The sequence below is a fragment of the Meriones unguiculatus genome, chromosome 10, assembly GCF_030254825.1.
Source record: "Meriones unguiculatus strain TT.TT164.6M chromosome 10, Bangor_MerUng_6.1, whole genome shotgun sequence".
NCBI lineage: Eukaryota > Metazoa > Chordata > Mammalia > Rodentia > Muridae > Meriones > Meriones unguiculatus.
This window is the reverse complement of record NC_083358.1, coordinates 32976188-33000800: the sequence shown is the minus strand read 5'-3', so window position 1 is coordinate 33000800 and position 24613 is coordinate 32976188. Positions and strand designations below refer to the sequence as shown.

General features: G+C 55.5%; 1 protein-coding gene and 1 long non-coding RNA gene across 8 annotated transcripts in view; one reads left to right on the top strand and one right to left on the bottom strand.

The window, feature by feature from the left end:
- Positions 1-1202: 1202 nt before the first annotated feature.
- Adgrg1 (adhesion G protein-coupled receptor G1) overlaps positions 1203-24613 on the top strand; it is a 36580-nt gene continuing 13169 nt past the window's right edge. The window contains exons 1-2 of one of the 7 annotated variants that reach the window (XM_021641559.2): positions 1203-1591; positions 1986-2084. The gene's annotated coding sequence lies outside the window, so the exon portion shown is untranslated. Of the gene's footprint in view, positions 1592-1985; positions 2110-8415; positions 8669-18703; positions 18881-19165; positions 19300-20051; positions 20218-24613 lie in introns of those variants that run through there. The other 6 variants (XM_021641555.2, XM_021641560.2, XM_021641557.2 and 3 more) reach the window with 6 other exon arrangements.
- LOC132656830 (uncharacterized) lies at positions 3146-8425 on the bottom strand. Its single transcript, XR_009594581.1, has 4 exons — positions 8317-8425; positions 7756-8067; positions 6547-6637; positions 3146-3550 (listed from the first exon to the last, which is right to left on the bottom strand). It is a non-coding gene; the product is annotated as an uncharacterized LOC132656830 (long non-coding RNA).

Genomic DNA, 24613 nt, shown 5'->3' with positions numbered 1-24613 from the left:
AGAGCTGTCGCCAGACAACAGGGGTCTGCATCATCTCAGGGACTGGCTGGCCCTACCCCACTTTACCCCACCTGGATCCTTTCCAGATCCCATCTGCTTATCTGCTCTGGGCTGCAGCCCTACCGTTGGTGCCTTCATTCAGCCACACAGGTGATGAACAACCTCATCCTCATCGCTTAGGTCAGAACCACCCACCTCAGGACTTTGCACCTGCTCTTCCTTCCACTAGAACGCTCTCCCCGAGGTACCCCAAAGGCTACCTCCTTGAATGCTGTCTATACTCAAGCTTCATTTCTCACTGAGAATCCAACCCCGCCCCTTTACCACTCCCCCTATTTTTTCCTCCCCACCGTTCTTACCATAGATCTGGAGAGATTTCATGTTTATTGCTTATTAATTTATGATGTGTATCCAAGCAGCTCAGAGGGCAGCCATTTTAGCGTGTGGTTTGAATCTCCTCTGCCCTGCGAAGCGCCTGGATCGCAGTAGGCTTTCCACAATCACCCGCGGGTCCGTCCATCCATCCATCCATCCATCCATCCACCCATTCACCCAGCCACCCATCTTCTTGTTCACTCACCAGTCACCCATCTTCCCTCTAGACCAGACCCTATCTTGGAGCTGCTGTGGTAATGGTTGGGGTACAGAGGCAAGGAAAGCAGGGAGATTGATTTGGGTTTGCGGCAGGAAAAACAGCAAAGCAAAGCGCACAGAGGGTGAGGGAGGGGGCTTCCAGGGTAAATCCTACTGGAGAGACACCCCGTGGCCTGGGCCGCAACCCTGTTTGATAACACTTTGTTCAGAGGGTTGGCTTCCTGGGAGTAATATGGCTCAGCCAGCAGATCTTAATGTTGGGGGCTGGGTGTGCATCAGACACCGCCCCCCCCATACTGGTGCCTGTTTGTAAGAAGGTTGAAAAGAGGTGGGCGGCAGGGGCTGGGGGGAAGTGCAAGCACAGGGGCCCTTCATTGCAGGGTGCAGCTTGCCTGGACATCTCCCTTGGCATCCTCCCAAGATACGCGGGGCCACCGCCGCCACCCACGCCTAGGAAAACTCCCCTTTTCGCCCCCACCTTCTGCCTGCTCTGATCCCACCTTGGTCCGGGGCGTGGCAATTTGAGAGCCCCACCCACGGCCCTAGAAGCCTCCCGCATGCAGCCTGTGGCTGGTTTGTGTTGGACTGCAGGCGGGATACCGGGCAGGATTCAGGTGTGGCCCCAAGCTGAGGCGGCGGGGAGCCACTAAGGGGCAGCAGTTTGCAGGTGGGCGTGGGCGTGTCTCCCGCAGCCTGAAAGTGTCTCTGAGGTTCACAGACCGGGTGACCCCAGCCTCACACAGGACAGCTCTTACTGTCCAGGGTAGGGATGTCAAAAGTCCTCGGAGGCTGAAGACCCTGTGGAACCCCGCCAGTTTCCCAGGAGTGTCAGAGGGCCGCGGCACCTTCTGGCACCGGAAGCCAGACGGGTAGGCGGAGCCTCACCTGGATTAAGTCTTCTGTTGCCTAGGCAGGCTGGGACTAGGTGCTGGGCACCTGCAAGGAGGAGGCGAACGGCAGCCAAGGCTGTCAACAGAAGTTCTGCCTAAGTTTTGAGGTAAGAGGCTACTGCTCAGAGTGGGACGCGAGGTAAGAAAGGGCGGCGGGTATGGCATGGCTGTAGCGCGGCCCAGCCCACTTGACCTTGGTCTCAGGGTTAGCTCAATGCTTAGGGGTTCTTGAGTGCGCCTGATCCCTGCAGTCTCCCTGGGAACGACTGAGTTAGAGGCTCTAGCTGTTCCAAAGTCATTCCTTGCTCAGTGTGTGGTCTGGGCATGCGCACGTTGGAGGCATTGGAACGTATGTATTAGCAAGGTGTGAGGTGTGTCCCTCTTTGCTCAGAAGAGGACACACAGATGTGAGGACCAGAGTGAAGCTTGGGCCCTGGCGCGTGGATGAGGACTGACTGGTGGCACGAAACCCCCCCCCCACCTTCGCCTCTGTCCCCAAAGCTTCCAGAGCAATTTCCTCCTGAGATCCACGAGGAACCGGTTTAGCAGCACTCTGCTTGACTTTTGAGGAGGAAGAGAAGGCAGACGCCGCCTTTCCTGGTAAGCCAGGTTGGCCAGAGCACAGGTAGGTCTGTTTACTGCTGCCTGCCAAGGGTACCACGGAGCACAGGTGTGTCCCGGATTCTGCAGGTTTGGTCAAAGGTGTGCCCCCCTACCAGCTGCTTCGCTAACTTGGTGGCCAAAGCTGCAAAAGGAAAAGTTTGGGCTTGGGGTGGCCCCTGGTGGGACCCTGGCATTCCTTCTGTCTGGACCCATGCCCACAGCTGTACCATGATGGAGGTAGACAGCGCCCCAGGTGTGAAAGCAAAGGCTGTTTCTAAAGCTCCAGTGCCCAGCCCCCAGCCCCAGCTCACGGCCCCCACCCAACCAGACAAAGGTGGGCCGCTGGCGCCACTGCTCTGCCTCTGCCAGCCTGGCTCCCCGAGGCATGTGGGCTGCACAGTGGGACCCTGCTAATGAGCATCTGTCATCACTCCATTATGCCTCCCGAGCCACCTGTGCCCCAGCAATTAGTGGGAGACCCCGGGGGTTCCCTGGTTGCTGGGCAGAGGGGCATGCAGAAGGTGGGAGGGGCTGGGGGAGGGTCTCCTGGGGTTAGGGGCCCATGCTCTGGGATCTCTACAGAGTACTTAGGATTCCAGCTCTTCATTCTATCAAAAGAGAAGCGCCGGAGCTAGGCAGAGATAATCTCCACGCTGAGGTGGCTGAGGCTGAGCCATCTTGAGTTCTGGTCCAGCCTGGGTTACATGAAGAGACCCCTATCTCAAAAGAGAGGGAGAGGAAGTGGTGACAGTCTAGTGGGTTCTCAGGTGAGGAGACAGGTACGTGTCTTCTTTGTGAATCCCCAAGTGAGTCTCAGCCAACACCTCAGCACTTCTGTGCTGTGTATATGCTGAGAAGTGGAACTGGGCACACACGAGGCCACAGCCAAGATTCCGGTCCTGGAAACTCTAGCAGCGGGTGACCTAGCATAGCATTCTCATCAAGATGGAGTGCTTCTGACCCAGTCTTTAAACCTCTCTGGGCGTCCCTTGCCCGCCTTGGCACAGGTGAAATCATGCCTCTCTGCTTGGTCAGCGACAGCTGGACCGAGTCTGGTGTCTGATCAGCTGCCACACAAACCTCAGGACAAGAACTGGGGAGGGGCAGCACAGGTGGGGCACAAGTGTGGAGCAGTTGGCAGCAGCTGGCATGGCTTTTGGGGGAATGCTGATCACCTCAGACCAGGTCTGGCTTTCTAGCTGAGGCGGGTGGCTCCTGTGGAGAATTGATGTCCGTCTGTTTCTGCACACTGGGGATATTTGCTTTGGTTGTTGTTTTCCAAGTCAGGGTTTCTCTGTGTATCTTGGACTCACTTTGCAGACCAGGCTGGCTTAAAGGCAGGCCCATGGGGCTAGGGAGATAACTCAGTTGGTAACGTGCTTGCTGTTCGAGCATGAAGGTGTTTGGATCCTCAGCACCTCGTTAAAAAGCCAAGCTTGGTCGTTTGTGCCTGTGCCCCAGCCCTGGAGAGACAGGAGGATCTCCAGGTTTGTTGTCCAGCAACTCTATCGAATCAGGTTCAGTGAGAGGGCCCCCCACCCATACCCCTTGCACAACTCCTGCCCCTTCTTCAAGTCCTGAGTTAGATCTCTGGGTCTCACGTGGTGCAAGGCGAGAACCAACTCCTGCAAGTTATCCTCTGATCTCTGCACACACACACACAGTGGCACCGGTATCTGCAGACACACACACACACACACACACACACACACACACACACACAAATGTAATTCCTAAAACATTTAACACGTAAGGTGGAGAGTGACAGAGGAAGACACGCACTAGAAGTTGACTTATCACATGCTCAAGAGTAAACCCAGTAGTCAGGAGGTCTCTGTACCCATTTTACACATGAGGACACTGAGGCACAGAAAGATCAAAGGCTGGCAGTTTTGTGCTAGACTCCCGAGGCAGTTTCGGAGGGCTTTGGGACAGTACTGGGGAGGCCTCATCATGACAGCTCCCCCCACCCATCACCTGGACTGCAGAGGGAACCTCTGTTCAGAGATGGGTAGAGCCACACAGGAGGACCTGAGGCCTTTGGATCCTGAAGGACAGGCCCATGCTAGCAGATGTGGCTGGATTAGTGAAGGCTTGTTCTAGGTGCCTCATCTTTGGCCTGGACTCAGGGACTTCTAAATGCTCGAGAGGCAGGGGCATGGTCATTTTGACTCCCTGAGCGTGATCTGGCTAGATCCAGCTTTCCTGCTAAGTCCTCGTGGTGTGGGGGTAGCTAAGCTGAGGGTCAGACATTCCGTCATGCCACAGCATGAGCAGGAGGCTCTTGCCCAGTTTGCCTGTCTCAGGTAGCTGGGCACCCAGGCATGCCCACCTCCTAGAACAGTCAGTCGGAGAGGCTTTGAAGGCAGCCTGCCTGAACTTGGCTAGGGATACTGGGTTAGACTCTTCCCTGCAGGCAGGAATGAGGGAAACAGGGAGAAAGGTTGTGTGCCCATACCAAGGAATAAGGCCACTTCTTGTTGGCATGTGGCCAGCTGTCACTGGGACCAGGGAGAGAGACCTAGGGGAAGGTGCTAGCCTGAAAGTCAGAGCCAGGTCTGACTCCAGTCATGAGTCAGGGCTGGTGGTCTCCCTCCCTTTCCTGCTGTAAATAAGGCAGAAGGCCCTTAGCAGGCCTGTAGAGAAAACACCGGCCACTTGTATGGCATATGACAATTGTGCCACCTCTGTTTGCAGCAAGGGCTGAAGAGGGATGGGTTCAGAGATGGGTAGGGTCTCTCAGGAGGTGCTGTAGCTAGGAGGGGATTAAAGAATTTCTGCCAGTATTTGGGGGATGCAACACTTCCTAGACCACAGTCCCAGGGCTTTGGAAATCTGAGGCAGGTAATTGTAGGCGGGGCACCTTCTTGGCTCCATCCCCAAGGACCTGGAGTGGACCCCAAATAAGGTCTCAGAAAACAGGCAAACTTGACGTGGGCAGACTCAGCTCACATCCTGTTGCTAGCCTTCATTCCACTTTATCTGGCATGATGTCCTTGAACCCCAAGCCCAGGCTTGAATCCCCACCAGGCTCCGCCCACTTTAATGGCAGAGAGAGGCCCTGTTTCCCCTGCTCTTGGACCAGCCAGATTTTTCTGCTGCTCCCTGGCTAAGGGAAGGGGACGCTCCCTAGTAGGGAAGGCCGTCCTGGGCACTGGCACACAGCTGCCTTTGTGAGGGTGGCTGAGTCACATGGGCACCCCCATCCTCTCTGGACCCTGGGGCGGTGACGGGAGGTGGCGTTATCATGGGGCTGTGGTTTGCCCCACGCTTTTGAGCAGGAGGCTTTCCCACGGGAATGAAGAGAGTGGGGAGATGGCTGGGAGTATAGCCCTAACACATCTTCTGGGTTACAGACTAGAGGATTGGAAGTTGGCTTTGGGAAGGTCCTCCTTCTGGGCCTCAGTCTCCATTTCTGAAAAATGGGCCAGGTGTTCATCAGCTGGAGTTTTGGGCCCTGTGTACACGTTAACATCAGTATACCAGGTACTGTGCTCCATAATACACAAAGTCACTGAGCTTTCAATGGAAGCCTGTACTTGAACTCCTCTGATGCAGTAAAAACCTGATCAGGCAGGGGCTGTTCAGGCCCCTTGGCAGGGGCGGGCACAGCTCATTGCTCTTCACGAGGCTGGCCTGTGCAACCTGTTGTTCTATCAGGCAAGTTAGAAAGAGATGGAGGCCTGAAGGTCCCCTGTGGTTCCACCAGCCACACACTCCGTCCTTCTCTGCGCCCAGGCCTTGTGTGGCCAGCAGCTACCATAGGCAGCAAGCCTTGTTGGTTTCTTATTCATATCCTGAGGTTCATGTGCCCCTGAAGGTCTCAGAGCCCAGGGAGCAGGTGCCGTTTTTGTCCTCAGCTGACAGAGAAGGGGTGGTAGGGTAGAGACGGTTGCCCAAGTCACCAGCTGGCAGAGTCTGCTGTAGCCAGTTGGCCACAGATCAGCATCCGTATTGCTGCTTCTGCTTCTGCTGCTGCTCCTTTCTTTTTCTGTTTGTTTTTCGAGACAGGGTTTCTCTGGCCGTCCTAGACTGGGCTAGCCTCAAACTCACAGAGATCTGCCTACCTCTGCCTCCCCAAGTGCTGGGGATTGCAGCTGTGTGCCACCATGCCCAGCTTCTCCTCCATTTCTTGTAAAGAAGGGCAACCCATCGGCTCCCTGTGCTCCCCCCCAGCCTGCCTCTGTCACCAGCCTGTAAACCCACAGCTGCTGCTTATTAGCGGCCATGGGAAGCGGAGAGGACACATGGCTCCCTCATGCCACAGATCCACTCCCACCCCCCTTCTATTAGGGCAGCCTTTTCTCGCCTCCCAGATCTTCTGCACACACACACACACACACACACACACACACACACACACCCGACTATACACGTCAGGTGTGCTTTTGATACCTCCCCTCTCCCTGTTTGAGTTTTCCCTAACCTTGTTTCTGGTCTCTTGGATGAGAGACTTTACCTCAGCTTTTCTTTTGTCTCCATCTTCAAGGCACCGGCTGGAGCCCAACCGCCTGTCTGCACTTCTCACACCAGGCCCACCTGTTCAAGCCCTTAAGGGAGAGATGGGTTAACTTAAACTTTATCGCCCACCATAACCACCTGGGCTTCCTATTACATTTGAGGGTCTTATAGGATGGATCTTAGGCACATCTGAAATCTGAGGTTTCGGGCAGACTTTCATGATTTGAGTGCTGAGCACAGGTGTCTTCTACTCAAACACTTACTGTGACCTCCCCCCCATCCCCCGTGCCTTTGATTAACCCTCCTCAGTTCCATGCATTCAGAATCTTCCTCTTTCTTCCACAAAACAGCTCTACCCACCTCTCCATCCCTGCTTCTGTCCCGTGGGTCGCTTTTCCAAGGGTCTCCTTTTATTAAAGTTCCTGTCTCCTTCAATATCCAGCAGGGGCTCTGAAGCCCTTTGGTTCATGCCTGGCTCCCAGCCCTTGAAGGGTGTGGCTAAGCCCCTTGCTTTCTCTGTACCTGGGGCCTCTTCTGTATGGTGGAGACATGATGGAGATGATGAGGTTAAGGGCCTCTACCTGCTGGATGCCTGGTGAGAGCCAGAAGTCCAGCTGTGTCTTAGCCGTGTGGCCTTGGATAAGTCCCTGATGGTCTCTGATGGGCTCATCTGACATAGTGGAGGTGTTATGAAGTGGACCGCTGGGCTCCTGCGTGAGCCCTCTAACCTCCCCAGCTGTGTGACCTTGACCAAGTTGACTCCCTTCTCTAATTTCTATGTCTCTACCTTGCCCTCTTCCTTCTTCATTACCACATTCCTGGAGAATATTTCCTGAGACTCATTAGGTGTCTGGGCAGGCACTGTGAGAAAGAAGGCACGCGGGAAGCCTGGAATGCAGTCAGGGTGATTGCTGTTGTTCTATTTCCACCATTACTGTTATTGTTAGCGCTTGCCCTCATTAGGTTGTGAAATCTTCACAACCCTTTCGACCTGAGACTCATTTTGCTCACCCTGTATGGGAGAGGAAAGACAGGAGGCTTCACTCTAGAGGGGCTATGGGTATCCAAAACATTCCTGCTGCAGGCTCTGCGGGACCAGTGAACCTCAGCAGTGGAAGCAACAGCCAACAGACAGCGGCCAGAGAGGGCATGGTGGGGTTGGCCCATTTCCAAATTGCTCTTTCTGAGGTTTGGAAAGGCTCTTTACCTGGACCTCAGTTTCCCATTTGGCTCAGCAGACAGGCTACAAAAGGCTATTCCCAGAAGTCCCTAGGGCGTCAGGGTCCAGGACATGTGTCTTGAAAGGCTGAAACTGAAGGAGAGTGATCTGGCTCGCTGCTGGGAAGTCACTCAGAGACATGGGTCAGCAGGCAGCCACTCATGGCCTCCAGCCAGACGGCCTGAGGCCTGACACCCCCTTCCTCCTGGAGGGCCTTCCGCTCTGCCAGTCAGCACTGCCTTCTGCCTGCTGCCTCGGAGGTTAGACTGTCCTTCAGGAAGGGGCAGTTGTTGGCTGGGCCTGGAGGAGGGGGGCAGCATCTGAGTGACCTGTTGCCATGGCAAACTGGTTTCCATGACAAAACTCCAAGGAGCAGCCCCCAGGGACTTAATAATGGGGGGGGGGGTGTAAGTGAGAAGGTACAGTCACCCAGCTCATGATGCCCATTCTTAAATCTGGCACCAGGGTGCTGGGATGCTGAGAGGAGAGACCCAGGTCCCCACTTGCCAAGCCTGAGTCATGGGCATCCCCCCAGGGTCCCCACCTCACCTCTGTCAGCGCTGCCTCCTCCTGCCTCCCTCTGAGAAAGCCATGACTCACAGTTAGCCAGTCATCTCCAGCCTGAAGGGAGGAGCTGAGCTCGGGCAGGAGGGTGTCCCGGCCCTCCCCCGGTTCTACGGCTCCACACAGGCTGCCGCCTAGGCTCTACTATAGGAAAGGGGCTGCCGGTTGGCAGGAGCCTCCCCCCCTTCCCCCTTCTTGAACCAGTGCACTTGCTAGCTCTCACTCTCGCTCATACTCTTATGAAGAAACCCAGACTGGCAGATTCAGCCTTGGAGGTGAATCCTGAAAGGTGGTCCCAGCTGCCTGGCTCCTTCCAGAACCCTCTGCCTGGCACCAGGTACCGGACCAAGGGTGGCCAGTAGGTGGGAGGAGAGGTGGAGGGCATGTGGCTGCCAAGCAGAGAGTATAGAATGTAAAGATATCTTGGGGGAGGAGGGGCTTTAGATCAGATTCAAACAACTGTAGACACATGTAAACTGAGAGCTGCCTAGAAAGAGGGTGGGATCAGAAGGAAAAGGACTTTTTGGGCCATTAGTTGTTGGATCTTGAGTGAGCCCAGCAGTGTGGCAGCATGGGCTGACTGGGCCTTTTGATAGATTTGGCTGCTCTCAGCCAGATGCTGTGGCACACACCGGTAATCCCAGCATTTGGGGAGGCACAAGTAGGAGGCTCTCAAGTCCAAGGCCTGCCTGGCCTACAGCGATCTCTGCTTCTAGCGCAAAAGCAAGGGAAGGGAGACTCTGAGAGGGCAGGCAGCTTGCCTGAGGTCACACAGCAAGTCCAGAGGTAGAGAGCCAGGCTCCAGAGGAGGACACTGTGGTAGACTGAGCTGGTGCCCCCCCGGGGCTGGCCTCCCCTATAGCTTCTCTTAGGGACAGGACAGGGCCCCCCAGAGAACCATGGCAGTTTAACAGCTTGAAACCCAGGATGGAAGACCGTCTGGTCTGAGCAGGAGGCACCGGGAACGAGAAGTCCTGGGAAGTGAGGCTGAGGTTCCAAGAGCTGCTTACCCTCCAGCCACAAGACCTAAGGGCCCCCAGCTGGTTGGGCCTGATAGGACCTTAGTCCCCTTCCCCTGGTGTGGGAAATGGGGGCAGGGTTCCTGTCTTTCCCGCTCTCCTACCAGTGTGTAGTACCTGTTAGGGCCTCCAAGGGACTCATTTTACTGAGGGGGTGGGGTTCATAGAGGCAGCACTCCTTTTGTCCCCCTTCCCCACCTGGGCAGCTGTGGCATGGGGAGAGTGGCGTGGGTGGAGAAAATCCTGTGCCTCCTTCAGAAGGCCAAGGGAGGTTGCTGATTTTAGGCATTCACTAAGCGCCTACTGTGTGCTTCCTGTTGTCCTATGGGCACCATGAGCAATGAGGCAAATAAAGTCATTTGGAACTTTCAGGTGGCCCCTCCCTTTACCCCACCTTCCCAGATGTCAGAGGCTGTGGGAGGGGGCAGCTCTGGTCGTTGGCAGTGGCAGGCTGCTGAGGGGTCCTCAGAGTGCAGGCCAGTCCCTGTGGGGTCTTCCCCGCCCTCTTCAGAGACTTACTATTTTGGGGTCCAGACTTCATGTTCTTTTCCTATTAGATCCCCAGGAACCTGAGATATGGCCCACCTTGGTCCAGGTCCCTTCACCTGGCCTCTCTCTGGGTTGCTAAGTTGCCATGGGGGTGATCCGAGCCACCCTGCCTCTGTGGCTGAGGATGTGGCTCCAAGAGTCCCAAGCAGGGACTGGTTCCTGGTATGATGCTTGGTGAGGAGGCTGTGGAGGTTTGCTTGTTTGTGGCATTTCCATCCTTTTAGGGGCAGTCTGGTGAGGAGGTGTGATTGCAGGGGTTGATGACTAGAGGAAAAGGCAGGAGCTGGGGTCTGTGAGAAAGGAATGAGTCCGGCCCTAAACTGGGCAGAAGGGAAGAGGGAGGGACAGAGTCTGAGCATAGATGAGTGGAATGTCCACGGCGGAGAATATAATTGGCAAGCGTTTGAGGGAACAATGAAAGCTTGGGGGCATGGGGCCCGCAACAGTACTGCAGCCTGACATGGGTCACTCTAACATACTTGGTGCCATGCCAGAGGGTCTCAGTCTTCTGTGCAGGGCAGGCAATAGTGAGAAGACTAGGCAACAGGGGGGAAGGCAGGGAATGAATGCTCTGGGCCGGGCCTGACTACTCGGCCCCTGGCTGCAGGTTGAGCCTCATGCTTGGGGATGGTTAGGATAGCTCCCTGGCTAACGGGGAAGAAGTGAAACTGACAGTCCAACCACAAAGAAGGGAAGACAGCAGATAAGAGTTGTGACAGGGGCGGGGTGTTCTGTGGGGGAGAGCCTGCTTCTCAGGATATTGCATGGAAAGAGGCATGGACGGGACAGCCATGAAGGGGGCCACTGTGGAGGATCTCCCGTCCAGTACATGCTGAGCCCTCACTGGGATTTGGGACTCAGGATGAGCCTCTAGTCAATAGGTAAGGCGCAGGGCCTTGTGGGAGAGGCTGGGGGGAGTGTGACAACACAGGACCCAAACCCCAGTGCTGCACCCTCCGCCTAAGATTGAGGAGGGCTTCACACTCCCATCCTGGTCCTCGGGATGGCTCTGCTTTCTGACTCACATCAGATGGGGGCATCATGTGAGAGCACCCAGCAGGCAAGGGTGACCAGCCTCCAGGGACCTGGCAGATGGCAAGTAGGGGGTGGGGCAGGGCTGGCACAAAGGGGCCTCTCAGATGCAGTGGGTGGAGCACTGGCAAGCTGTCCCTTGCTCGGCTGAGAGCTTGTCCCTGCTCCAGGCTCTGGACCTCCAGCCCCGTCTGGAGTTGATGGTGCGTGTGTGGAGGGGGTTGTCCCTGGGGAGCCTGTAGATTCTGAGGTCGAGCCTGGGCTGCTGAGGAGAGGGAAGAAGGGTAGCCCACGGCTAATCACTGGTCTGCCTGGTGTGAAGTGGTCTGAGGCGTTGACTGGGGCCCCATGTGTCCTGAACTTCCTTGCAGCACTCAATGTCTACTCTAGTGCCAAGGGATTGGGGTGAGGTGGCTTCCCTGGCGAGGGATCCGAATCTCTGGGGCTCCAGGTTCCACTGCTGTTTTTTTCTGCCTCTTGTGGGAAGCAGGGAGGTCCTTGTCTGGGTCCTCAGCTAGTTGTCGGAGGGCATGTCCCCTTGCCCTGCCACTGGCAAGCCCACACATTTGGTGATGGATTCAGGCAGGCTTGCTCAAAGAGAACCTGGCCATACCCCTCTCTGGTTGTGTGGGCTTGGGGCATGTGCCCCTGTCTTCTCATCTTTAATCATATCTTTGGGGAGGCTGGTCTGAGCGTAGCGGAGTTAACATGAAAACATTTTGAAAAGCGTTTGCGTCGTGAGGAGCTGGCATTTGTCTTTCTCGCTCCCATTGGATGGATGGGCATACCGAAGCCAGAGATATCACTTATCTCCACTGCCTATGGGAGAGCTGGGCACCAGACTGAGTCAGCCTGCCCTAACTCGTCCCTCTGTGTGTCGGCAGCAAGGCTGGCACTGACGTTGGTGATGCTTGGCATGCAATTCCAGGCAGCAGAGATAAGAGCTTACTGCTGAGAAGCTGGCAGAGCATCTGACATCAGCAGGCAGTCCTCTCTGCACTAATGGGAGAATGGCTGGGGATGAGGGGCCGCCGGCCCTCCTAGGCCCCTGATGGGTTTATAGCCTTAACCTGCCTGCCCTGTTTCAAGGCCACTTTGACTCCAAAATGATGAGATAGAAAACTGTCCTTTCTGCCTCTTCATACCACCCTTCAGTCCCGGGCCTCTGCCCTCCGCCTTCCAGCAATATCTGCCGGGATTCTCAATTCCCATGACAGAAAGTGGGTGAGCACCAGAGACTCATGTTACCCTGCCAAAGATCACAGCTTCTCTGGGCCTCTTCTCTGGGCCTTCTTGCCTGTGAATGGAAAGAACCAAACCCTAAGGTTTGTTGCTGGAATGCAGGGCAGCGTGGGCTGCGAATGTCTAGTTAGCATGCTGCAGCTTTGGGAGTCCTCAGTAAGCCCTGTTCAGATAGTGAGGGGTGCTTCAGTTCCAGCGAAGTTCAGATCCCTGAAGAGCCACCTTGAACAAGTGGCACTCTCTTCTCCTCCCTTCTCTGCCCTCCTCCCCTCTTTTCCCCTCCTCCTCCCCTCCTCTTCAGTCTCCCTCCTCTTGCTTTTTCACACATGCAGCCCAGGCTGGCCTCAAACTCATGACCTTCCCATCCCAGCCTCTCAAGCACTGAGATTACAAACGTGCCTGGCAGGTAGCTTCCTTGCTCCAAGGTCAGGATGAAGATACTTGAATCTTCAAGAGGCACTGTGGGGGTTGAAGTCGGGATAGCCACATGTTGCTGGGGCTCAGGAGAAGCAGGCTTCATCCCCGTCTGCCCCCAGACCTTCTCCCAGTTTGGCAGTGCCCTGGCATAGGTCACATAGGTAGTTAGAGTGTGGGCTCTGGGTCAAGCCTGGTTCCAGCACAGCACCAGCAGCTGTGTGACTTTGGATGGTGGTGTTGATCACCCTGCCTCTTGGTTATCCTTAATTTTAAAGCGAGTGACAGTGGCATCTTGAGAGGGTTGAGGGAGCCATGAGATTTTAAGGTGCACCATTCCCAATGTGCTGCTATTGGTACCATTAGGAACCTTTTGGGTGGTGGGTGGTGGCAGAGAGCTTATCACAGAGCAACAGCCTGTCCCCTGTCAAGATGTCATCAGGAAGGCTCTAATGCATAGACAGCCCACGCCCTTAGATATTCCACTGACAGGGGCTTGGGTGCTGTTGTGGGGATTTGTCCTGTGTGCGACTCGATCCTGCTTCCTGAGACCTGGGGCCTTACTGCCACGCACTTGCCTGCTGCGCATCACTTGAAAGCCAATCAGTTTTATTCAAGAGCTACCTCCTTCGAGGCTGTGCTTCCTCAGGGTTCCATCTGGGGTCCTCTTGTGCACAGAACCTCTTGTGGAGAAGAGTCGTAAGACAGACTCCAGGATGAGCAGTCTTTGCTACCTGCCGTGTCTGAGCCTTTTTTCAGGGGTTGGAGGCACCGCTTTTGACTTTGACCTTCTAGAGCTCCCATGGCCCATTGAACAGATGTCACTGTCTGCAAGAGAAATCTCACAATAGTTTATTCCCTGTGATCACTGACTCTTAGCTGCTCTGTAGTACCGGGAGTGCGCCTGTTCTGACGCTGTCTAAGGGATACCGGATTCCCTGGCTTCTGCAGTCTTCAGAGATGACTTCACAGTTAGCACTACAGTCATCCAGCTGAGGCCTTTGGAATTTCAGGTTCGGGGGAGGAGATGGAAGACCTCTTTGCCAAAGGCACAGCAAGGAGAGATGATGATTGGACATTGCCCACTGTTAGACCTTGGCCTGTTTGACCATCTTCATGGGTTCAGAGGGAATACCTGCGTTCCAGCCAGGCTGGTGGCCTGAGCAGCACTCCATGGTCACTTCTCTTATGGACTGGGTTCCTTTGGTCCCTGGGGCCTGGGCCGAGTGAGTGGCCATTCCCAGCTGAGTCAAGTTCTCAGGGTATGGCTGTGTCTGGAAGCCTGGGTTTTTCACCTTACGGTAGGTGACAATTGCCCAGACCCACCTGTTTTGATGTGACAAGTGTGAGGGGTGGACCTCAAGAAGTTGGCCAGGGTAGCTGAGTCACGCTGAGCCTGGGCCAGATTCCCATCTGTTGTATCATCATCTGGGCAGGTGCCAAATGTCTTGGGTTTGGCCAAGAGCCTGTCTTCCCTAGCCTCTACTTCACTGCCCAAGGCCCTCATTCTGTCTTCAGTACTTATGGGTCCTCCAAGGCTGAAATTTTTATCCACATTTCAGAGATGATAAGGCAAGTTGAGGGTCCCTGGATAGTCCATGGTGGCAGGGACCTGGACTCTGGTCGCTTACCTGTGGTCAGACTTGCCCCTGTTTTGTCACAGTGGCTGTTTCCACCAGAGGTAGTGAGCGCTTCATCTTTGCAAGTGTTCAAGTTGGTCAGAGACCTAGAAGGTAGTTGGGGTGGGGGGTGGGGATGATGAGACTCTTCTTCTCCATTCGTGAGCTTTTCCAGCCCTGGGGAGATGGCATCAGTGGCCACGTCCTTTAGAGTTACCTAGCACGTGGGCAGTTCTAGTCTATCAGGTGATGTCCGTGAGTGACATAATGCCCCTCCACTGCCTGGCTCGTCACTCACCGTACCTGGCTCTTCCCCATTGGTGTGTGTGACTACATCTTCAGGGGTGTTTTCTAAGCAGCCCATGAGGAGCTAGGAGCAAGTGAGGTTGTTTTGTGCAGAGAAGGCACCCATCTATCCGCAGCGTTCAAGGCCTCTTGATCTTCCTTTAGTCCTGAATCTGGGCAGGGTACCCATGCTGCCACAGTCCTCCTCCCCAACAGCGGCTACGATACCACCTTGCTGGGGTTTCGGGCAGAGGGTAGGGCAGCAAGGAACCTTCCCGCCAGACCCCTCCAAGCTCTACTTATCCCAGCTAGTAGCTATTCTTACTCTGTCCCCTTGGGACCCCTGAGGGTAGGGTCTGCTCTCTGAACCTGGCATAGGATGAACCGTCCGTCACCAGCTATGACTGGGGAAGACAGTTGGCACTTCTCCCTGGAGACCCTGCCGTGGGTTTCAACATAGGCAGGTGTCTCACCTCTGTGCCCCACTAAGGGAACCGGAGTTCAGAGCTGCAGTGGTGTTCATACACTGTGTGACCATAGAGGGGTGACTGGCACAGTCCCTCAGCTTGGAGGCCTTGGGGCTGTGGTAAACCCGAGCCTCTGCAGAGGCAGCTAGCACTCTGTGCTGGCGGGGGGGGGGGCGTCACCAGTGCAGGGGGGTGTGCTGTGAGGCTGGGTGCAGGGAGGTATGCTGCAAGAGTACAGTAGAGACACGCAGATGAAGGTGCCACAGACTGGACTAGAGTCCAGTTTTACCAGCTCCGTGGCCTGAGGCAGACAGCTTCTCTCCAAGCCTGTTTCCTGCGCAGTTTCTCGCAGGTGGCAGTGGAGGTGTGGAGGCAGGTGTGTGTCATGGGGCTCACAGAATATGGTCCCTGCCGTCACCTAACTCTGTTCCGTGGGCCTAATCCTAGTCTTCAGAGGCACCCAGCCTGGATTCCTATACCCCAGCACCCTGATCCTCTTTCCTGATCCACTTCAGATTTCCTGCAGGAGCCCAGCAGGGAATGTGGCATGACATAGAGTAATAGTCACGAGGCCTAGCTTTGGAGTTGAGGCTTCTTCCTGGTCTCCCTTAATCCCTTACCATAGGAGCAAGCCCTTGAGGGGGGGAGGGGGTTACAGGTTGGTAACATTGCCCGAAGAGAAACTTGGGGTTTCCTCTTCACAGAGGGTTGGGGTGCAGGCATTGTGTAATCCAGAAGCCTTTGGAGTGGGGCTCTCACCCCAAGGTGGAGTAGGAGGAAGAAAGCTGGGTGCTTCAGGGACTTCTCAGAGCTCTCATTAGGCTGAGGTGTGCTGGAGGGGCGTTAACCTAGAGATTCAGACTCTTCCAGCTCTCAGGCTGGGCATCGGGAACCCTACGCTTTCCCAACACCTGGCAGAGGTGTGTGTACACTCCTTTCCTAGTCAAAGGCTGGGGACAGCTCAGGGCTCTGTCCTCAAGCAGATGCCTTTAGCCTGGGTCTACAAATCAGGAGTCAGCTGTTGGGGAGACGGAGCCTGTGGCCTGGCTTTGAGCCTCAGTTTTTCTCATTTGTCCATGTGTTTAACTAGTGGCACTGGGCAGCTGCTGTGGTCCCCCCATGTATCAGCAGGATGTCAGAGGTACTAAGTCAGTCAGTCAGACAGACAGATAGACAGACAGGGCTAGAGAGACGGCTCAGTGGCTGTGAGCCAATGATGCTCTTGCAGAGGACTTGAGTTGGGTTCCCAGCACTCATGGTGGGCAGCTCACTACCCCTAGTCCTATGACTCCAGCCACAGGGGGATCTTACACCTCTGGCCTCCATAGCACCTGTGCTCATATGCACAGACACACAGAAGCAGACAAATGCTTGGGAAAAAATAAAGCACAACAATAATAGCTTCAAAAAGCAAAAAGACAGTTAATGCCACCAAAGAGGAGTAAACAAGCTCATTGCAGGGGCACTCCCGAAATGACCAAGGGCCCTCGGAACAAAAACAGGCGACTTGAAACACCATGATGGACTCAGAAGTCAGTCTGAATTGGGGAGTCGCAGATGACATCTCAGGAGAAGGGGACATTTGAAAGAAGGCCAGTCGGGGGCTTAGAAAGCACCCACCGTGGTGAGGGGAAACCGGGTGCAAAGCCCCTCTCCCCCATGTGAAGCCGACGTGGATTGGACTTAGTGAAGGTGAGGGAGGCAGGAATGGCAGAAGGTGGGTCTGGAGTGTGTCCCCATCTCGGATTGCCCTGTGAGCCTTGGAGATCTGACAGACATGTCTGATCCCCTCCTCCTCTCTGCTCTGTAGAAGCTCAGGGAGAGCTAAGCTGGTCTGTCTCTGGCTGTGGTTTCTGAGCAGCTATTAGCTTTCTGTCAGGCTTCTCATGGGTGAAGATGGGTAGGAGGCTCAGCAGCTGGACATGGCAGCGAGCAGCTTGCCCCTGTGTCTTGCTATAGTGAGTGTGTTAAGGGTCTGGGTGTCGTGTCCCCCCACACATACCAGTTCTCCAAACTCCCAGTACCCCACCGGCTCCTTTGAGGTCTCAGGGTCCTTTGATACAGCATGGCTACCTTCCCAGCCAGTGGGCCTTGGAGCTCTTTCTGGAGGCAAGGGAAGGTGGCCCTGCCCTACCCCCACCCCCAGCCAAGGACAGCAACTCCTTTCTTTGCTTTCTTTTCCTCTTCCTCCAGGCCCAAAATAGAGCCTGAATGGTCCTTAGCTCTGGCAGCGAGACAATAGTGGCCTCCTGACCGAGGCAGCCTGCTGGCCCCGGTCCATGGGCTGGAGGCATTGGGCTAGTGAACCCAGGGCTCCAAGCCCTGCTGCCTTTCCCAGGGCCCATGCCAGCCAGCCCTTCCTCGGCATGGGATCGCCTGGAGCTCCCACTGGTGCTCTGGGAAATGGCTCGCCACCACTCAGTGGAGGGCTGGCGGACCCTGTGCTTCAGCCTCCCCACCCCCACCCTGTCCCTATCTGCTGTCTGCCTGGAGCTGGAGGCCTTTAGACACCTCTCTGTTCTCACTTGAGTTTGTCTGGAGCTCAGAGGTCACCCCGAATGTCTGATGTCTTTCCCTTTTGACTCGCTGGGTAGGAAAGCTCCGTAGAGGCAAGAGCTGTGCCCACTCAGAAGTAGGTGAGCACCGTGTCCTGCCAATCAAATCAAGCTCGGAGGTACGATCACGCTGGGGAGGGAACCTGCGAGGATGAGATGGGTGCTTAGGGTCTTCAGGGATCTGTGTTTAGGTTCCATACCATACCCCTCCCAGCTAGACAGCCTTGAGTAATCACATCCCCTCCCTGGCCTCTAGGGTCCTGTTGAACCTGTCAGGGTTCAACCTGGTTCACTGTGCAGAGTGGTAGAAATGAGCTCCTAAAACGCCAAGTGCTTGGTACCTAGTGACTGCTTCAGGGACCTTGACTCTATCCTGTGCTCTTCCTGGGCAGGTAAAGAGGGGCCCGGAATCCTCCACCCTAGCCAGGGAGTTCTAGAAGAAAAGCAGGAGGAGCCTAGCCTTGGGCTGGCTCAGAAATGGGATTTTTGAGTGAGCTGTGTCAATCTGGGAAGGCTTCCAGGAGGAGACAGACTCTTGGCAAACACTCTGTTCACCGCAGCCAGTGGTAGGGATTAGAGGGTATTTCACCCGGGTTATGGCCAAGGGCATAGGGAGGCAGCCAGCTTCCAACGGGTACCATTTGATCAAGGTTCTGGCTCCCATCCTGTTCTAAAACCACGTGGTGTTAAAGTCATTGCTGAGGGTCAGACTCGGTGACACACGCTTATGATCCCACTGCTTGAGGCTGAGGCGGAAGGATAGCAAGTTCAAGCCTTGCCTGGACTACATTGCAGGACCTTCCCCTCAAGCCTCTCCTCTCAACGAGAGAAGCCAGAGGGGGTACTAAGCCAAACATTTCATGTGGAAATCTACCATTCTGCCTCTCTAGGGAACTTGGGTGCACTGGGGCTTCGAGGTCCCCTTCCGAGATGGCCTGTTGCTCCAGGACCTGCTCTCTTGAGCCTGGACGCAGGCTTGTCCCTGCCCGTGTCTGCCCAGGCAGCCTCAGGATGAAAGTACTCACGGTCGGTCGGGTATAGACAAGTTAGAGAGCCCGCGCTCTAAGCCAGGCAGTGACGCAGTCCATGCAGCTGCCAACGGTTGCCGGGGGAACGGTTGCCAGGGGCTGCTGTCACCTGCGCCCCTTCCTCCCCCTTGGCGCTGGAGGCCCGTCTTCTCAGCCCAGCTTCCCGCCTGCCCCCTTTGTTTGAAGCGCTGGTAAGGGGGTGGTGACTCGGGGGTGCCCGGCGTCCATGCGGCATTCAGCCCATTGTACGAGGGGATAGTCCCCCCTATTCCCGCAATCTGCTGCCTGCACACGGGGAGTCTTGGCCCAGTCACTCTTTTGCCTGGAGAAGGAAGCCAGGTAGATTCTCGCTCCCGCCCTCTTCATCTCCTTTTTCCTTCCTTTCCTTTCCCCCTTCTTCACTCTTCCCTTCCTCTGCAGCCTCCTTTCTTCATTCTCTTTGCTGTAAACCCTGCGTCCCCCATTTCCCTGACACTGACATGTGGCTAATGGTGGTGGGTTGCCAGGGACCCTGGGGGCACCATAGCTGGCCCTCTAAGGGGACTCAGACAGCAGCAGCCTGGAGAACCACCAGGAAGTGGTTGGGGGGTAGCCACACGCTTCTTCCCTCTCTAGCTGAGCGTGTTTTGAGTGTCGGCTGCAGCCGTGTTCACAGCATAGGTCTCAGAGAAGGGTTGGGAGGGATAACCGGACAAGGAGGGCTGGAAACACCACAGCCTTGGGAAGAGCCTGAGAAGCTGGGATCCATGGTCACCTGGGTAAGTTTCTGCAGTCCCCTGAACTGAGGTCCTGTGCAGATGGCAGCCAGCTTACCTCAAGGAGACCATTTTACGGTGGCTTCTAAATAGAGGCTTTCTCCAGCAGGTAAGCTTTCCATTTAAGAGCTGGCCTCTTCCCGAGCTAGCTTGGATTCCCACGCAACCTTCACTCCTCACTGTGTGACCCTGGCGGGCGACTTGGCTTCCCAGAGACCTCATGTTCATCTGTTCACTGGGTTGTGGTCCTTTTCTCATGGGTTTTTAAAAGGAGATTAGATGTGTTGGTGTAAGCCAGGCCTGGTGGCTCAGACCTGTAGTCTGAACACTTGGGAGGCTGAGGCAGGAGGATTATAAATTCATTGCCAGGCTGAGGTACATAGAAATCTCAAAACACAAAGCAAATAAATGTATTCATTGCTTAACTAGCTTCAAGTCCTGCGCTGCCTTTCTGAGGTGATTTTACTGTCTTACTAAGTGTGACTGCAGGGACAGGTGCCTGCTTGTGGGTGTTACAGAGGAGCTGAGGGAAGCTTTGTGTGCTCAGGGAGCTGGGAGGGGGCTCTGGTCAGGGGCTCTCTCCTCCCTGCAGGAGGGGCCTTGGATCCAGCCGCAGTTGGGAGCTGCCTGGCTTTGTGCCCCTGAGCTGGCAGTCTCTGGGCAAGGGAGGAGGAGGAGAAAAGGGAGGTTTGGTGGCTGACCTTGGGAACAGAAAGATCCTACAGTCCACAGATGGGCATTCTGCCTGGTCCAGGGGAGCCCAGCACAGCTCCCAGAAAGCCAGTGAGTGGCCTTGGGCAACTCAGGAAAGCAGATGGGAAAGGGGAACTTTGGACAGACACCAAGACTGCTGTAGTCTGAAAGGGAAGAAAGTCTGGCCAGGGCTGGGCGTCTTCTTTGTCTGTCACTGCCAGCGCAGAGGTAAGGCCTTTCCTCACCTGCTCATACCCTAAACCTGCCCAATAGGCAGGGGACAGGGATCGTAGTTGCCCATGGACAAGGTAAGCAAGTGAAGCCCACTGAGAGGCAGGCTGGCCCGAGATTCCAGGCCTAGGTAACCGCTGCCACCTGGCCCTGGGAGGCAGATGCTGATCCTGTGTGCCAATCGAAGATGCTGTCCACCGTGGCTCATTGGATACAGCTGTGTGCTGGACACTTGGCTTTGACCTGGCTTAGAACACTCAGGGACAAGTTGACCAAGGCTGGCACCAGAGTCCCTGGACTGCCTAAGCCCTAGCCTGTACTGGGTTAATTACAGTATGACAGATATGGGTTCCGCCATTACCCTACTCTCTCTCCCTTCGTTTCTCAGACCCTTCCGTTGTCCCCCCAGATTCCCTAGGACTTTGAGCATCTGTATCCTTGGACTCTCACTCTTCTCGCTCATTCCAGCGTTCTCAGTGTCTTAGTTGCTGGAGACTAGAACATAAACCCAGCTGGCTAGGGAAAACTAATGGACCAGATCGCTTTGGCTCAGGCTGTCCTTTCCCCACGAGCTTCTGCTGCTGCGGGTGAAGGGCGGCAGGCTCAGCCTGAGTACACCCCAAGCTCACAGGGGACCTGTTGCCTGGAAGTGTCAGAGATAGTGATGAGGGGCCCTGGGGAACACTGGAACCTAAATGGCTTCAGTGGCCCGTCTTGTGCTTAGCTAATAGCCTTGGGGACAGCTCAGAGAAGACCAGGGGCTGGGGAGTGTGGATGTGTGTTCACACACGTATGCACTTAGGTGAAGACGTGTGTGCTGATAGGTTACTGTCTGTGCGGTGTCAAGGTACCTGGAGGCTTGTTTTTCACGTCAGTGACAGGTGTCCGTGGCTGAAGGGGCCTGTCACATTGGCTTAGAGGATGGCCCCAGTAAGCTTTGTGCTGTTTCTACTTACGGGACTTATCAGAGCTTTTGCTGTGCTAGGGCACAAGAGAAAGTAGGGTCCAAAGGTCTCTCTAATCAGAGGATAAGTGGCAGGTTCCCCTACAGTGAGGCCAGAGAGACTCGGTAGAGGGAAGGGTCCATAGTAACCACAGTGGCTGAAACCATTCCTTTGAGGTTAGATGGTTTGAGTCATGGCCTGGCTCCTTCTTTGCTTTGTGATCTGGGCTGTGGTGTAAGCCCTTTGCATTATCCCTATCTTTGGATAAGCATTGTTTCAGAATTAGTGGGAGGTGAGTGGGCTACAGAGTCGAGAGCCCTGGGCCACGATGTGGCAAGGACGCCAGGTCCCTTCTGAGCCCCACACACTGTCTCCTGCCTGAGGATCACTATGGAAGCTGTGCAGGAGGCAGAGGCCTGAGCCCAGGACAGTGGATACGTTACATGTTAGCACCCCAGGAAGGGCCTGTGGGTAAGGGCAGTTTAAGGGAGTGGCCAAGGCCAGCTCATCCCTGCTTGGTGATGATCCTTGGCCTTCCTAGGGCTTCCCATGTGCATGCCTACTTGTAGGAACAGGAAGCTGCAAAATGGTCAGCTGCTGAGGCCTTAGAGTTCTTTGTTGTCCATAGGCCCTCTGCTGGGCTGGCACTCAATGCCCACAGCTCCCCTCCCTCGGTTTCTCCGTGGGGCAGGTCTGGCAGACATGCAGCTCATGGACATGGGCAGGAAATCACAGGGAGGTGAAGCCTGTGCCTGCTGTGCAGCCCTATAGAGCAAGGCTAGGTCTAGAATGGCAGCCATGTACAGTGGCTCAGGCCTGTAATCCTGGCACTGGAGAGGTTGAGGCAGGGGGATTGCTGTGAGCTCAAGGCCAGCCTGGGCTAAGATCAAGACAAACAAAAACAAACAAAAGTGAGCCTTGCCCAAGTAGGTAAGGCCTGGGAACCTGCCAGCCTCCAGGGCAGGTGCCAACTTGATTTTTATTATCATGCAGTCTAGACAGATTCCTGAAGCCTGAAGTCACTGTGCTGCCCTGTGACCCCAGCGCTCCTTCTCAGTGAGGGGTAGGCTCTGGAGGGTCCGCTTCCTTGGGCATCAGTCACCCAACTGTGAAGCAGGGGCAGATGCAGAAGGCAGAGTCCAGCATTTACAGGCATTGTGCTCAGAAGCCGGGGCCTAGTGAGGTCTGGCTGAGTGGGGAGGGGAGCGCTGGTCCCCTGGGTCTGGTAAACATCTCCTTAGAGCATCCGGGTATGTGATGCTTGTAAGGAGGGACTTGCTGGTGAGCCAAGCCTGGAAGGTGTTGGAAGGGGGATCCTCTCATCCCTGTGCTCTGTGAGGCAGTACATTCAAGCCTGTGCCACCTCATAGGCCCCACTCCCACTCAGGCCTTGGCTGTGCGTCTGTGCCGCCTCCTCTGCAGAGATAAGGTAGTCTACACCAGCCTTCCTCACCCAATGCACACTGCAAGTGCACGCTCAGGGGCTCGTGGACACACACACTCGAAGCTCTGCATGCTTATGCTCTGAAGGTGCTTATTCCCCCCCCCCCCCCGAGCCTCCGTAGCTCTCAAGGAACACATTCTAAGCCCCGAGTTAGAAAGTAGCTGATGGTAAGCTGGGACCTCTCCTCAATGTCCCCAGAAAGGCCCTGCAGACTCAGACCTGGAAACTAGTTGGCTCCTTTCTTCCTCCTATGAGCTTTATCTCCATTTCTGGCTGTTTTGTGGTAGGCCTATCAGATGACCAGCCCCTTGCTAAATACTGGGGGACTATGTGTTGTGTCGTGGGGAATGGACAAGAATTAGGAAAGACCACCTGCCTGCCTCTTGTCCCTGTCCAGGTTTTGCTCTTTCTCAGCTGAGTAAATGCAGCAGGCCCTTGCTTTGCTCTGATGCTGCCTGAGCCCAGCTGCTGGGTACCCCTGGTTCCCACATATGACCTTTCAGTTACTGCCAAAGCCAGGCTCCAAGCCCCACCTGAACTGTGGTGCGCAGGACCCAGGCCATGTCCTTCAAAGCATCTTCCTGGGGTGGGTCCCAGTGCACTGACAGTTTGGGGCACCTCTGATGGGGCCAGGCCTTATCAAGGAGGTACACAGGGCTGTATGTGGCTGGAAAGAAGGCAGGTACTCCTGGAGACTCAGGCTTTGAGCAGAAGGCCACAGTGGAAATCTGTCATTCAGAACCCATCACCCTGAGGCTAACCTGTAACCCTAGTGGGTATGAAGGGTCCCACTTACACATGAGGTACCTGCCTGGGAAGGGTTAATCCAGAGCCCTCCTAGTCCCCATTCAACTTCCACCTCCATCCTAGGAGGAAATGGGTTTTCCAGGAACTGGCTGTGTCTAGGTGACGCAGGTCCACACAGAATGGCAGGGGAAGTGACTCAGGCCTCAGGAGAGAAAGTGAGCTCTGGCACCGCTGCCCACCGTTTGGGGTCCCCTCCCCAGCAGCCAGCCATGCTAGGAATGGTTTGGGGGGTATCTGGACTCATACAACCCTAGCCCCCCTCTGTCCCGGGGAACCCTGGGGACCCCATGATGGCGTCCGTTGTGTCAGATTGGCTCAGCTTGTTCTGTTCGCTGCCTATTTACAGGAAGCTGAGGTCAAGGCAGCTGCTCTGAAAGAGGAGCTGGTGGCTCAGCCCAGCAACTTCTCTCTGGGCTGGACGTGCCTACTGTGTGCCCCTGACCTCTCTACAGCTCCTGTTTTTCTGTCTTCAGGGGACTCCCAAGCCAGGGGGTGTGTACTTCCAGGACTCTTGAGAGGGCTCAGCAGCAGCCCTGTGTGCTCTTGGGAGAGATGGCTTTTTCTGGCCTCGGTTTTCTCATCTGTGAAATGGTAAACCACGGGACCCTGTTACTCTCCAGACTTTGCTGGTACTGACCCACCCACCTTCTCGGTGACTGTTGGTTCTGGCAGTACTGTGGCACATGGCACAGCTTCGCCGTGGCCTGGCATTTGGTGACTAACACTGGTCTGCTTTGCCATTCTTCATCAGCACTGAGGTGGGCCCCAGGAGGTGGGCCCCTGCTTCTGAGAGTTGGTTTCTAGAATGCGGAGTTCCCTCTTTCTGGCCAGGAGGCAGGCTGCAGGGAAGAGAGTGACCAGATCTTAGGATGCCTACAGGAGACCCTAGGGCCACTTCATAGGCTTTGGCCAAGCCTTTTGGGGTGTGAGGCTGGGACAGCCCTGGGAGGGGCTCGGGCAGGAATATGCTAAGTGGCCAGATAGGACAGTCCTCCCCCTGACCCATGAGGACATCCCTTAGCTGTCTGAAGAGAAGCCCCCCCCCCCCGCCTCCCTCTCCTGCTCCTGGGAGCCTGTGATACTCAGGGCCAGCTAGGAGGAGGGAAGTTCTCTGGGTGGGGTCATAGCCTTCCCGATACTGTGTCCGGAAGGGAGGATCATGTTGAGGAATTTCCCCTCAAGTGCTCTAAAGGCCAGG